This window comes from Coffea arabica, chromosome 8e (assembly GCF_036785885.1).
Source record: "Coffea arabica cultivar ET-39 chromosome 8e, Coffea Arabica ET-39 HiFi, whole genome shotgun sequence".
Taxonomy (NCBI): domain Eukaryota; kingdom Viridiplantae; phylum Streptophyta; class Magnoliopsida; order Gentianales; family Rubiaceae; genus Coffea; species Coffea arabica.
In genome coordinates, this window is record NC_092324.1 from 44,611,471 (window position 1) to 44,623,714 (window position 12,244).

Below are 12,244 nucleotides of genomic sequence, written 5' to 3' on the forward strand. Positions count from 1 at the left end.
GCCAGCTCTTTAAGGCTTTCCGGTAATGCCCAATAAGTAATAAACCTGGAAGAAATTCGGTCCGCACAAAGAGCTTAAAGAGCCAGCTCTTTAAGGCTTTCCGGTAAGGCCCAATAAGTAATAAAATACTAAACGCCTAACAACTACTAAACTAGTCCGTCTTAAAACAACTACCAACTAGGCTAACAAGTATGAGATCATTCCTTCGCTTCAAACGTACAAGTGAACAAAGTAACTTCATGGTCTATCGAATCTTCAAACCTAGCTTGCCCCTTGCTTGTATGGTGAATGATCAAGGCTCGTAAAGCTTCCTTCACCTTCTTGGTTCTTGATCTTGTCATCGGACCACCAATGTTGATCAAAGGGTCCTTGACCCAAGGTTGGAGTTGTTGTGCGCCCGTATCCTTATCAGGACCCCATGTGATTGTCAGAGGACTTACTCTTACTCATACCCAAATAACGGAGTGTTAACGGTGGTCAATGACTGGAGATGGCTATCCAAGGAAACATGGATAGTTCGAGAGGATAATCGAGGACTGAGGGCAATTGTGGAGGCCCAGACTACTAGAATTCCTGAAGTGGAGACGGATGTACTTGAGGAGTGAGGAAAAGGAAAAGGCTCCTTGTGAGAAGTTTCAAAAAGCTAAGAACCGACTTGCTAGGGTATTACACGAAATTTAAGACCGGGACGGATAAGTCGATGGCTAGGTGTGTTACCTTGATTGAACAAGTGGAGAATGACAAGATAATCGATAAGGGACATGAGATTAAAACTTCTAGTGCAGGAAATGAAAATGATCCTACCGAAGTAGCAGAGACTTCTGGCTCCACCAATCACTAAGCTAGTGACTTAGTCTACTTTAATGGTTTTGTCAAAGTTAGTCGGGGTGATGCTTATTCAAAGGCCATTGCATTTTGTGTTTTGCTTGACTATGTTTCCTACCTTTTTGAAGGAATTGAACGTTACTTATGAGGTGCTTGACTTTGTTGCCTTATGACTTCAAAAATATGCTATAGGTTGTACACATTTGCGATTATTTCGGTGTATTCCTTTTATTTTCGTTTTACATGATCAAAGAGTCAGTTTTCAAACTTCGCTTATATGTACTCATTTTATGTCATGCCTTTATAAATTTAGACTTACGAGCAGCCAAATGAGTGAAAGGGACCGAGGGCGAGGGGTTAGGCAACCTAAACCCAAGAGGATGTTTAAGGAATGGCAATTGGGCCAAACCAAAACCCTAGAACTGAAGAAAAACAATCACGTAGCTACTGCCATTGACCATATGATTGCTGTCCTAGCACGATTAGCTGAGCACTAAAGCTCTAAACCAATCAACCAATCTAAGAACCAATAGAGGTGTGAGGATAGAGCGATTCTTGAAGTTCGCCTATCTAGGTTTCATGAAAAATCTAATCTGGAAATAGTAGAATTGATTTGAGGGGATGAAATAAGGCACTAGTGAAAGCAAGAGGTTAGGGTTTGTTCTCGAGCAACTTTGTAAGTGAGTATTGGAGAGTGAATTACGGTGTGGAACTTTTAAGGAATAGAGTCTCCGTAATTCGTTATGTTTACAAGTAATACTAGTAATCTTGTAGAGGTTCAAGAGCTCGTCCATATTAAACAGAGAACATGTAAGATTTATAAGTTGAAGTAACCTATAAGTTAAATAAAGAAAGAGTGATATGGCTCGAGCTTCCATTATGAATAACTACTTATTTTGATCCTTTGATTTGCCTGATAGGCTAACATTTGACTTGAGCCAACTGGTAAGATGACAACTTTGGAAGAAATGCATAAGGAAATAGACATTCTTCGAAATGAGATAGAATTTCAAAGAAAATTGGCTGACTATTGGGAAGGACGGTGGAAACAAGAATATGCAGAGAAAACTGAATTGCTACGCCAGAACGTAGAACTGGAGAAGAAATACAAAGGAAATCCTCAAACTAGTCAAGCCGTCACTTCTCACGTAACTTGTGGATACTGTGGCAAGATTAACCACACTGAGGCCGAGTGCTGGAGAAAGCAAGGAAAATATTTTAGGTGCTATAGTACCGAGCATAAGTTTTCGAATTGCCCTGGTAACTCTAAAAAGAGGAAATACTCAACGGCCAGCTAGATCCGCCACCAAGCAATCGAGTGCCAGAAGGGGGTCTAAGCGTTGGAAGTTTTACGAGTGGGGGTGGTTAACTCCACTCGAGAGATAGAAGTTGTAGTTTTACCCTACACTAGACTGGCACTTTTGGGAGATTTAATCTTTTGAAAAAGGGAAAAGTCTTTTGTTGTTTTGTATCTTGGCGACTTGACACGTTTTATTATAATCTTGTTGTTTCCCTTTCCCTTTTGAAATGATTTGATAAACCTATCCCAATTTGATATAACTATTATGGTCTTTTATAACATATGAAAATTTACATTTCTTTTAATTGATTTCATGGCTTATGTGTATAGTTGCACTTTGCCCTACACCTTTAGATTGATAATAAGACATGAACGATAGTAGACGTGATCGAGATTGTACTTGGGAGCGTAGGCAAACTTGAGGTCTTGGAGATGACCAGGGATTCGGATCAAATCGAGAACTTGGTGTTGAAGTGGGACCCAATATTTAATTGTCAAATTGATATACTAAATTATGAGATTTGAGTTGGTGAAAGGAAATATTTGATAGATTTAATGGGTCTAACGATTAAGGGACCGGATATCATATTTGGAATGGAAGTTTGAAGCTATATATAGATTATCGAGACTTGAACAATGTAACCATTAAGAACCAATACTCCATTGCCTCACATAAACGAGAATTTTGATCAATGGCAAGGGGCCGTGGTATTATTCAAGTTGAATTCAAAATAGAGCTATTACCGGTTGAGAATCCTAGAAACTGATGTGTTTAAGACCACTTTCGATCCAAGATGGGAACACTTTGAATATTCAGTTACGCCCTTTGGGTTAACTAATGCACTAGTAGCAATTATGGCCATAATGTATCGGGATTTTAAACCATATTTGGAATAATCTGTTGTGGCATTTATTGATGATATATCGGTATATTCTAATGTTTGAGAAGATCATGAAAGACACTTGATAATAGTTTTACAAACCCCGAGAGAGCGCCAACTTTCGTTAAGTTCAATAAATGTGAGTTCGATTGGAAGAAGTAGCCTTTCTAGATTATACAATATCGAAGGAAGGAATTGTTATTGACTCAGCTAAAGTGGAAGCTATTTAAGAGGAAATGACCAAAAAATCCTACCGTAACTTGGAGTTCTTAAAGTTAGCCGAATATTACCTTTGGTTTATCAAGGACTTTTCTAAGAGTGCAAGACTTGGCAAGTTATTTGGGATTCTAAATATAAGGAAAAAATTTTAAAAGTGAAAAGTGTTTAACCGATGCATCTATGTTGGCCTTACCGAGCGGAGAAGGTAGTTTTGTGATTTATACAGATGCTTCAAAGGATGGTTTAGAATGTATATTAATAATACATGATGAGATGATTGTATATGCCTCTAGAAAGTTACAATATCACGAGAGAAGTAGCCAACTCATGATTTGGAATTAGTGACTATAATATTTGCATTAAAGAAGTGAAAACATTACCTATATGAGGTAGATATGAAACCGATTAAGTTGCCACATGATTTGGAAGTTAAAATGCCTATTGGGGAGAAAAAAAGATCAAGGTTTGATTGCTAGTGGGATGAATAGAAATTGTGAAATATGGGTTGGAAAACGTAAATTAGTAATTGATTTGGTAGGCTTAACCATTAAGGGAATGATATTGTCTTGGGTGTGAATTTCGAGGGCAAAATTCTTTTAAAGAGGAGAGGATGTGAGAACCCGAAAATTTTGTTATTTTATCGAATGTTATTGGTTTATTTAAATATTTATTCACCTGCTTTCTCCGAATAATTTATTTCAACCATTTTAAGTCCATTTATATGGAACAATGTCTTCCTTATGCTTTTAAAACGTTCCGTTAGCATATTTAATTTTCGGAGGTGCGTTTAAATGAGGAATAATGAATACGCGTGTTTTGAGGTGATATTCTATCCGAGAGTACAATTATCTTGGAGAATTAAGAATGATTAATAGTAGATTAAGAAAAATTAATTGAGAGATTAGATGTGAGTACGTTAAAATTTAAGTTTATACCGTGCTCGCGTCGAAAGTTTTTCGAAAAACGCACTGGTACAAATTAACTGGTGATTTGAGAAATTAATACTACACTCATGTGAGAACTCATGTTTTATTTCTAAAATAGTTATTTTCATGATTATTTACCCAAACATTAGTTAGTTATACTATCGTTACAAGAATTTTTTAAAAATTTCATTTTAACGCGCACAAGTTGGAAGTTCGCGTTTTCGCGCGCGTGACTAATTGAGGGACTTTGGACATTTAATTTTAGACTATTAAGAGTGAATAATAATAGTATTAAAGGAAGTGCATTGGAGGTTTAGTGCACAAGTGAAACAAACCCACGAGAAAACGGGCACGAAACGCGCGCGTCGCGCACTTTTGGAGAGTTGACTTTTGTGCACCTTAAGGCCTTACCTACCAAGCTTACTCAAGAAGCTAAACAACACTCTCTACTCTCTCTTTTCTCTCTCAAGACAGCCGGCCACACAAGGAGGAAGAAGACCCAAAACTTCTTCATCATCTCACTCAATCTTGCACCAAATCCCTTCAAATTTCTACCACAAACTCAAAACCACTTGGAGATCATCTTGAACTAGGAAAGGAGCTTCATTCTCACAGTTTTTCTTGGAGTTCAAATGACCGAAATTTTCTGGTTTATCATCATCTAGGAGGTAATCATCATCCAACCTTTGAATCTTAGCGTTTGCAAGTTAGATTAAACTTAGAAACTTGTAGCTTCATGTGGGTAGCTTTGGATTGTAGAAAATCATGTGAGTGGATTCTATGAAATTTCACAATGGACTTGATGATCTGATTTGATGAGATTGGATGTTATTTGTGTTGATTAAGTATTAATCTAGTAGAGATAAGTGGAAAAAGTGAAAAGAAAATCAAAGGAAGTTATGCATGAGGAAGGGCCGGTTCTGCCCTGTCCTTGCCGCGCCTTTTGATGCAATTTCTTGTGGTCAAATTGTCTTGATTTTGATGTAAATATATTGTATAGGTTGTGTGGAAAGTTTCTACCAAAAATCACTTGATTTGGTTGGGTAAATGTTTGGATTTCGAAATTTCTTCATGGCTGGAAAACGTGTCCAGAGTTACTCTGGCAGCGAATTTCAAATGACTATAACTCTTTGCTCTGATGTCGAAAACAAGTGTCGTTTATGGCATTTGAAACTAGACATTTTTAGTTTTTTAACGGTATATAATGTATCCCCTGATTCCACTTGAGTGAACCGTACCAGCCTTTCAAAGTCACCTGTCCTGTTTCTTTGCTGTGCTAGAAAACCTGTTATGAGTTACGACTTGTTGCTCGAATATGAGTTAGTTATGGATAGAATTTCAAAATAATTTCTTCTTAGAAATTGTAGTTTTATGAATGTAGTTTCCAACACCACTAACCACACCCAATTCCAAGTTGAATTGAGTGACTTGTGGCAGAATTACAAACCTGCTTCAAAGAAAGAAAACCCTAGTTTTGGCTAGCCAATGGCTTATTTTGAATTGGGACTTGTTATTTTGAAACTCTTGGTGTTAATCACCTACCAAACATATTTTGGATGTTTCTTAGACCTTGTCTTTATAAATGAACCAGATTTGAGTCGATTCCATTGGCCAAAAGCTAGAAAAAGAAAAATGGAAGTACAAGGCAGATTTGCCTTGGAAATTCTTGAAATTTTAGTGGCTTTGTTAACTGACCTTCCGTGTGAATTTTTACATGAAATTTGACAGAAGAATAACCATTATATGGTAGGGTAATACTACAAAATTTGGTGCCATTCCAAGTCCTTCTCGATGCCCAACTGAAGTCTCAAAGTTTATGTTCAAATCTGGAAAATCCTTGTTTAGTGAGAAATTTTCAGCAACTTTGAGCTGCTATATCTTGACGCTCAAAACTCCGATTCTTGTTCCATTTGTGGTGTTTTTTACCTTGATTGTAATTCTAATTGAGTTTCAAATTTTAGAGGCTAGTTCATATTGTGTGAATTTTGCCAAATTTCCAAAGTTGGCCAAAAACCAACCCCGGAACTGTCTTGGTAGTCCAAATCAGCAATTTGAAACCAAAATTTGAGTGTCTTCCATTTTAAATCGTGGAAAAGTGTTTTCTAGGAACTTTTAGTACTTTGAAAGTATATTCCAACGTTACTAAGGTTTCTAATTTTGGACCTACAGAGAGTGAGATACGATTTTTCAAAAATTGCTTGTCAAATCTGAAATTTCCAACCTTAAAAGGAAATTGAGTTTTTAGAACTCTCCATTTTCCTTCGATATTGCCCAACCGTTCTGCACTTGATTTCAAAGATAAAAATCAGATTTCTTTGCATTATTAAAACCCCACTTTTGATTCTCGATTTGCGAGTAATTAAGGATTATTTTCATAATTTCTTATTAGATTGTACAAGGGTGTAATCTTCCTCGATAATTAGGGGTTTTAAGCTATAGTGTGTAATAGTTTATTATTAATTGCTCAGGCACTCAAGAGGACCTTCAAGAGGATCTCACAGGAGACGCCTAAACACACAATTGTACTTGCTTCCTTATTTTATTTGGTGAGTGTCAAATGCGTGAAATACGTGTTACGTGTTAATCGTGATTGATAATCGAATATTTTGAAAATGCTGAGTCGAGTGTGTACTTTATCGCACTCGTTCTCATTTAAGTGAAATGTATCTGAATTATTTGACATGAAATACTTGAATTGCTTGAAGTGACTTGTTAAGTGAATTAAGTGAAATATTTAAGTGACTATTTATGCTATGGCTGCATAAGTCGTTGGAGTGAATCTCCTCGACTCATAAGTGCTAAGTGGGGGACTCCCAAATTCTCACTGGCCAACCTTGGACTCGAGCCGGCACGGGTTTGGTCGGGCTCCTTTGCGAGCCGTGAGAAAATATAAACTTGACTTATTGAGAGGTCTTGCTTGGCATATTCGAGCAGTATCGCCTCAAACAAGTGACAGGCGAGCCCGGTACAGGAGTATGTAACGGTGAACGGGAACATGATAAGTGAAGTTCTACAGACTATAACCTACCCGATTGACGGAGTGTCAACTCGTGGAGGTTCTTGATCGTGCAAGTGAAAAATAGCTCTTGAGAGCTCCTATATCCTTGAATTGTTTCTGTTTACTTTTCTAGCTCGATTTGTTATTTACTTGAATATCATTGTTCTACTCGTCAAATGGGATTGTTACTTGAACAACGTGCTTACATGTGTGTTTCTTGGCTTCACGAGCAATTGCTCACCCCGTAGATTTGTTTTCCTTAACAGGAACGGATTTGGAGTGAAACTCGAGAAAATCCTTGGAATGTACTTTTGTATTAGGGTTTCAAATTTAATCGACTAGACCTTTTGGCAATTGTATATTTTAGAAATTGATGTATTTTGAACTTGTGGTGTAAGATTGGATATTATTTATAGAAGTTTCCGCACTTCCTTACTTTGTCTTGTCGTTTTGGTTACTATTGTATTAAGTTTGAATGAGAATTGTACCGAGTCCTGGCGAGAGTTGGGCAGGCGTCCCGCGGATACTCTTTGGTTCGCCTTAGGGAGAAATGGGGGCGTCACATTATATCGATAATTGTCCACTCTGTATTCTTTCTTTAACAGACAGAAACTTGATATTTATATGTTTAGATTTTGTCAAACTCCTATTGTTATTGAAATATAGATCTACTGACTTATTGTCACAAAATAATTTGAATGATTTTCAATACCATCCACTACATGTAATTCTGTGACAAAATTTTATAGTCAAATTTTATGATTGGACACCTCATAACAAATTATAAATTATGCAGCCATACTGAAAGAGGCTATAAGTGACTCTTTAACACTCTTTCAAGATATGGTACCTCTAACCAACAAGTAGATATAGTCTGATGTTGATTTTAGTATCCAACATAATTGGAATCAGTATATTCAATGATCTCGAGATTATGATTTTCAATACGTGAGCATGCAGTCTTTTATTTTCTATAAATACCTCAAGACTCCCTACTGTTGTACGCAATATCCAACAGACCTGAACATATATTAGACTCCCTACTGTTGACGCATAAGGAATCTTTTATATTTCATTTGCCTCAAAAGCATTCTTAGAACATGATCAAGACCGAACTTGTCTCATTTAATTATAGGGGTGTCACTTGTTTTTTTTTTTTTTTTTGTAAGCAAGAAAACTCGAACCCGAGACCTCACGCTTACACTCCCTCCCCCAATACCACCCAACTCATCCCTCCCCCCTATAGGGGTGTCATCTGATTTACAAGTTTGCAAGTCATATCTTTTAAGAATCTTTTCAATATTGCTTTTTTTTTTTATACTCTAAAAATACCTCAAGAGCAATTTCGATGTATCTGTATGCTTAGTCCAAAATATGCATCACCAAAATCTTTCATTTCAAAATTTTTAATTAGAAATCTCTTGGTTTCATGCAATAAACCTATATCATTACTGGAAAGTAAAATATTATCGACATACAATACCAAAAAAATATAATTGTTCCCAAAAAATTTATGATATATACAATTATCAACTAAATTCATTTCAAAATCAAATGAGATAATCACCTAATAAAATTTGAAATACCATTATCAAAATAATAACTCAAGATTGAAATGCACGACTAATGCCATTATAATTCTCAAAGAGTCCTTTTGAAGAGACTGAAAAGAAGATTTTTTTTATAATTGATTCTTTCCTTTTGTGTAAAATCCTTAGCGACAAGATGAATTTTGTATCCTTCCACATTATCTTTCGAATCTCTCTTGATTTTAAATATTCATTTACAACCAATGTATTTTGCTCCTTTTGACAATGAGACAAGATCTCAGAGATTATTGTCTTCCATGAACTTAATCTCTTCATTCATAGCATATATCTATTTTTAAAAATTTAAACTTTTCATGATTTGACAGAAGTTGATTTGATCATCTTCCATCAATTCAGTGTCATCCTAATGTTTTTGAACAAAAAATAAAGTAATCATCTAGCACTACACTTTTCCTTTCTCTAGTAAATTTTCTTAATGGCACTGATTTTTGAAGAGATAGAATTTGTTCTTTTATAACAGTTTATTTTTCGACATTGTCTTGATTTGTTGTATCACGATCAAGGTCAGAAATAAGATTTTGAACAAGATCAATGATATCTATTGGAATACTAACATATTCCTCTTCAAATACAAGGTTCCTAACTGTGTCTTCTCCTTCAAACTCGACATCTTTAAAGAATTGAGCACTTTCTGTCTCGAAATTTCATTTAGTCGTGGGATCATAGAACTTGTAACCCCTAAATCTTTCACAATATTCAATAAAATAATTACTAACTGTTCTTGAGTCTAGTTTCTTTTCATTTGGCCTATGAGGTTTTGTCTCAACTGGATATCTTCAAATATGTAAATGATTTAAATTAGACTCTTTTCTTGTCCAAAAGTCATAAGAAATTTTGATAGTTGTTTTAGTTAGAACTCTGATAAGAATCTATGCTGCAATTTTAGGTACTTCTTTTCAGAGTGGCTCTGGTAAGGTAGAATGATATATCATATTCCTTATCTTAGTGTACTGTGGGACAATACCGTATTCTTTTAGGTATTTAGCAAATGGTTTTGAACGTTATTCAGTTGAACCGTTATATCTACCACAATACTCACCACCACAATCAGATCTAATACTTTTGATTCTTTTGTTGAGTTGGTTCTCAACTTCAGTTTAAAAATTTTAAACACGTCTAGTGACTGCATTTTTCAGAAATGAGATATATATAGCCATATTTTAAAAAATCATTTATGAACGTTATAAAATATTATTGACCATACTAAACAGATGTAGAAAATGACGCACAAATATTTGCATATATAAATTCTAAGACGTGCAATGACCTGTTGGTTTCAAATCTCATTTTATTAATTTGTTTTCTCTTTATATAGTTAACATAATCATCAAAATTTATAAAATTCAAGAGGTTGAGAATTTCATTTGACACAAATCTTTCCATTCTCTATCTAAAGATGTGACCTAATCTCTTGTACTATAATGTAGCCGAATTCTCATTGATTAATTTTCTCTTTGCTCTTCTAGTACTTAAATGCAAAGATTCATTAAATGGGGTAATTATATCAATTAAATATAGATTATCATAGTACATTAAAGAACCTAAACCAATAAATGTTTAAAGCAGAAATAGAAATTAAATTCTGTCGAAAAGATGGTATAATAAATGTTTTATTAAGATCCAAATAAAATTTGATCTTTGATAATAATCTAAAAACTCCTATTATTTCAACTTGAACTGTTTTGCCATCGCCTAGATAGATATATCTTTCATTATCATTAGACTTTCAACAATTCAGACAACTCTGCATTGATACACTGATGTGATTTATTGCACCCAAATCTAACCACCATGTGTGTCTAGATATCAAAATTAAATTAATCTCAGAACAAATCAAATTAAGAACCATACCTTTCTTAGCATGTCAAGCGTTATAGTTGATGCAATACTTCTTTTTATGCCCTTCAATTTCACAGAAAAAATAACTATTATTTTCTAAATTAGTCTATTTCTTTTGTTGTTTCTTTTGAGGTGTCGTATCTGCAACTTCTTTATTTGCTTTCTTTTATGTTTTTTACCTTTATTATTAGTGGTTGAAATCAAATGAGCACTCTCTCTCTGATCTTACTTCACCATTTCCTCTTTCTCTACACAGTGTGAGATGAATTCATTTAGAAACCAAATCTCATTTTGACAGTTGTAACTTACCTTAAATTGACTAAACTGTGTAGGAAAAGATGTTAAAATCAAAAGCACTAGTAACTCTTCAAAGAAAACTAATTTAAGTCCATTTAATTTTGAAGCAAGTTGAGACACCTTCATGATTTATTCTCTGACATTACCTTTACCACTATATTTCATTGAAACTAGACGTGTCAAGAGCGTACTTATTTTAACATTTTCGTTCTTGACAAATATTTTTTCAATGTTCTGAAAGAGCGCCTTGGCCGTAGTTGTCATTTATAATATTGTTCCTCTGAATGCTTCTGAAACGAACTTTTTAATAATCATCAAACACAAGCGATTTGATCTCTCTCACATTTCCTTATTTCTCTTTTTATCAGAGGTACTCTGATCTGTAAGATGTAGATGGGAATCAACCCTTAACGCAAGATCGAGATCCATTGCTCCAAAAACTATCAAGATATTTTCTTTTCAGAACTTGAAATTTGTATCATTCTATATAGGAATATTATTGATGTTGGTAGTAATATTTGTAAGATGATTTGTAATTGAACAGAAAATATAAATAATTAAAACAAACTCACATAGACCAAAATAATAATAAATTCAAATAAATGTAACCCCATATCAAGATATCGATCTTTCATTAATATTTTATCTTTGGACAAAAATATTAATTTCTAAGTGATATCTTGATGCAATAATAAATACTGACAATAATAACATGTCAAAAATAAAATTTTCTTTCGGCTAATTTATAATTCACATATTAAAATCCAAATAATCATCACATGTTTATTACCGCAAGTGCACATAAAATTTTGTTAAACATTGACCTTCCTTTGAACCGATCAATATTCACAAAATTACAAATACTCAATTAGTTATATTCTAGAATAAATTAATTTTCATAATAGAGATCACTTTGGTGGGATATTATTTCAATTAATTTATTTTAAAATATATATAATCATACCAATATTTAAATTTAAAATTACCCAAGTTTCACAAAAATTTTGATCGAAATCAACTTTGATCAACTCTGGTCAAAACATGATCAAACATGGTCAAACCAGTCAAACTATTCAAATCTGGTTAAAATCAGTCAAATGGGTCAAGACTTATCAAATTAAAAATTCATATCCATAATTTGATCCAAATTTATCATTTAAGTCCAAAATTTTCTTGAAATTCATAAATGCCTTATAAGACTATACATATAGTGGGCCAACTTTATAGAATTTGTAAGACTTAAATGTCCTATTTAACTTGATTAGGGTTTTAAAATTGGAGAAATTCTAATTTTTTAACATAAATATATGCATATTTATTTTTAAACAAAGAAACAAGCCAAAGAAAAT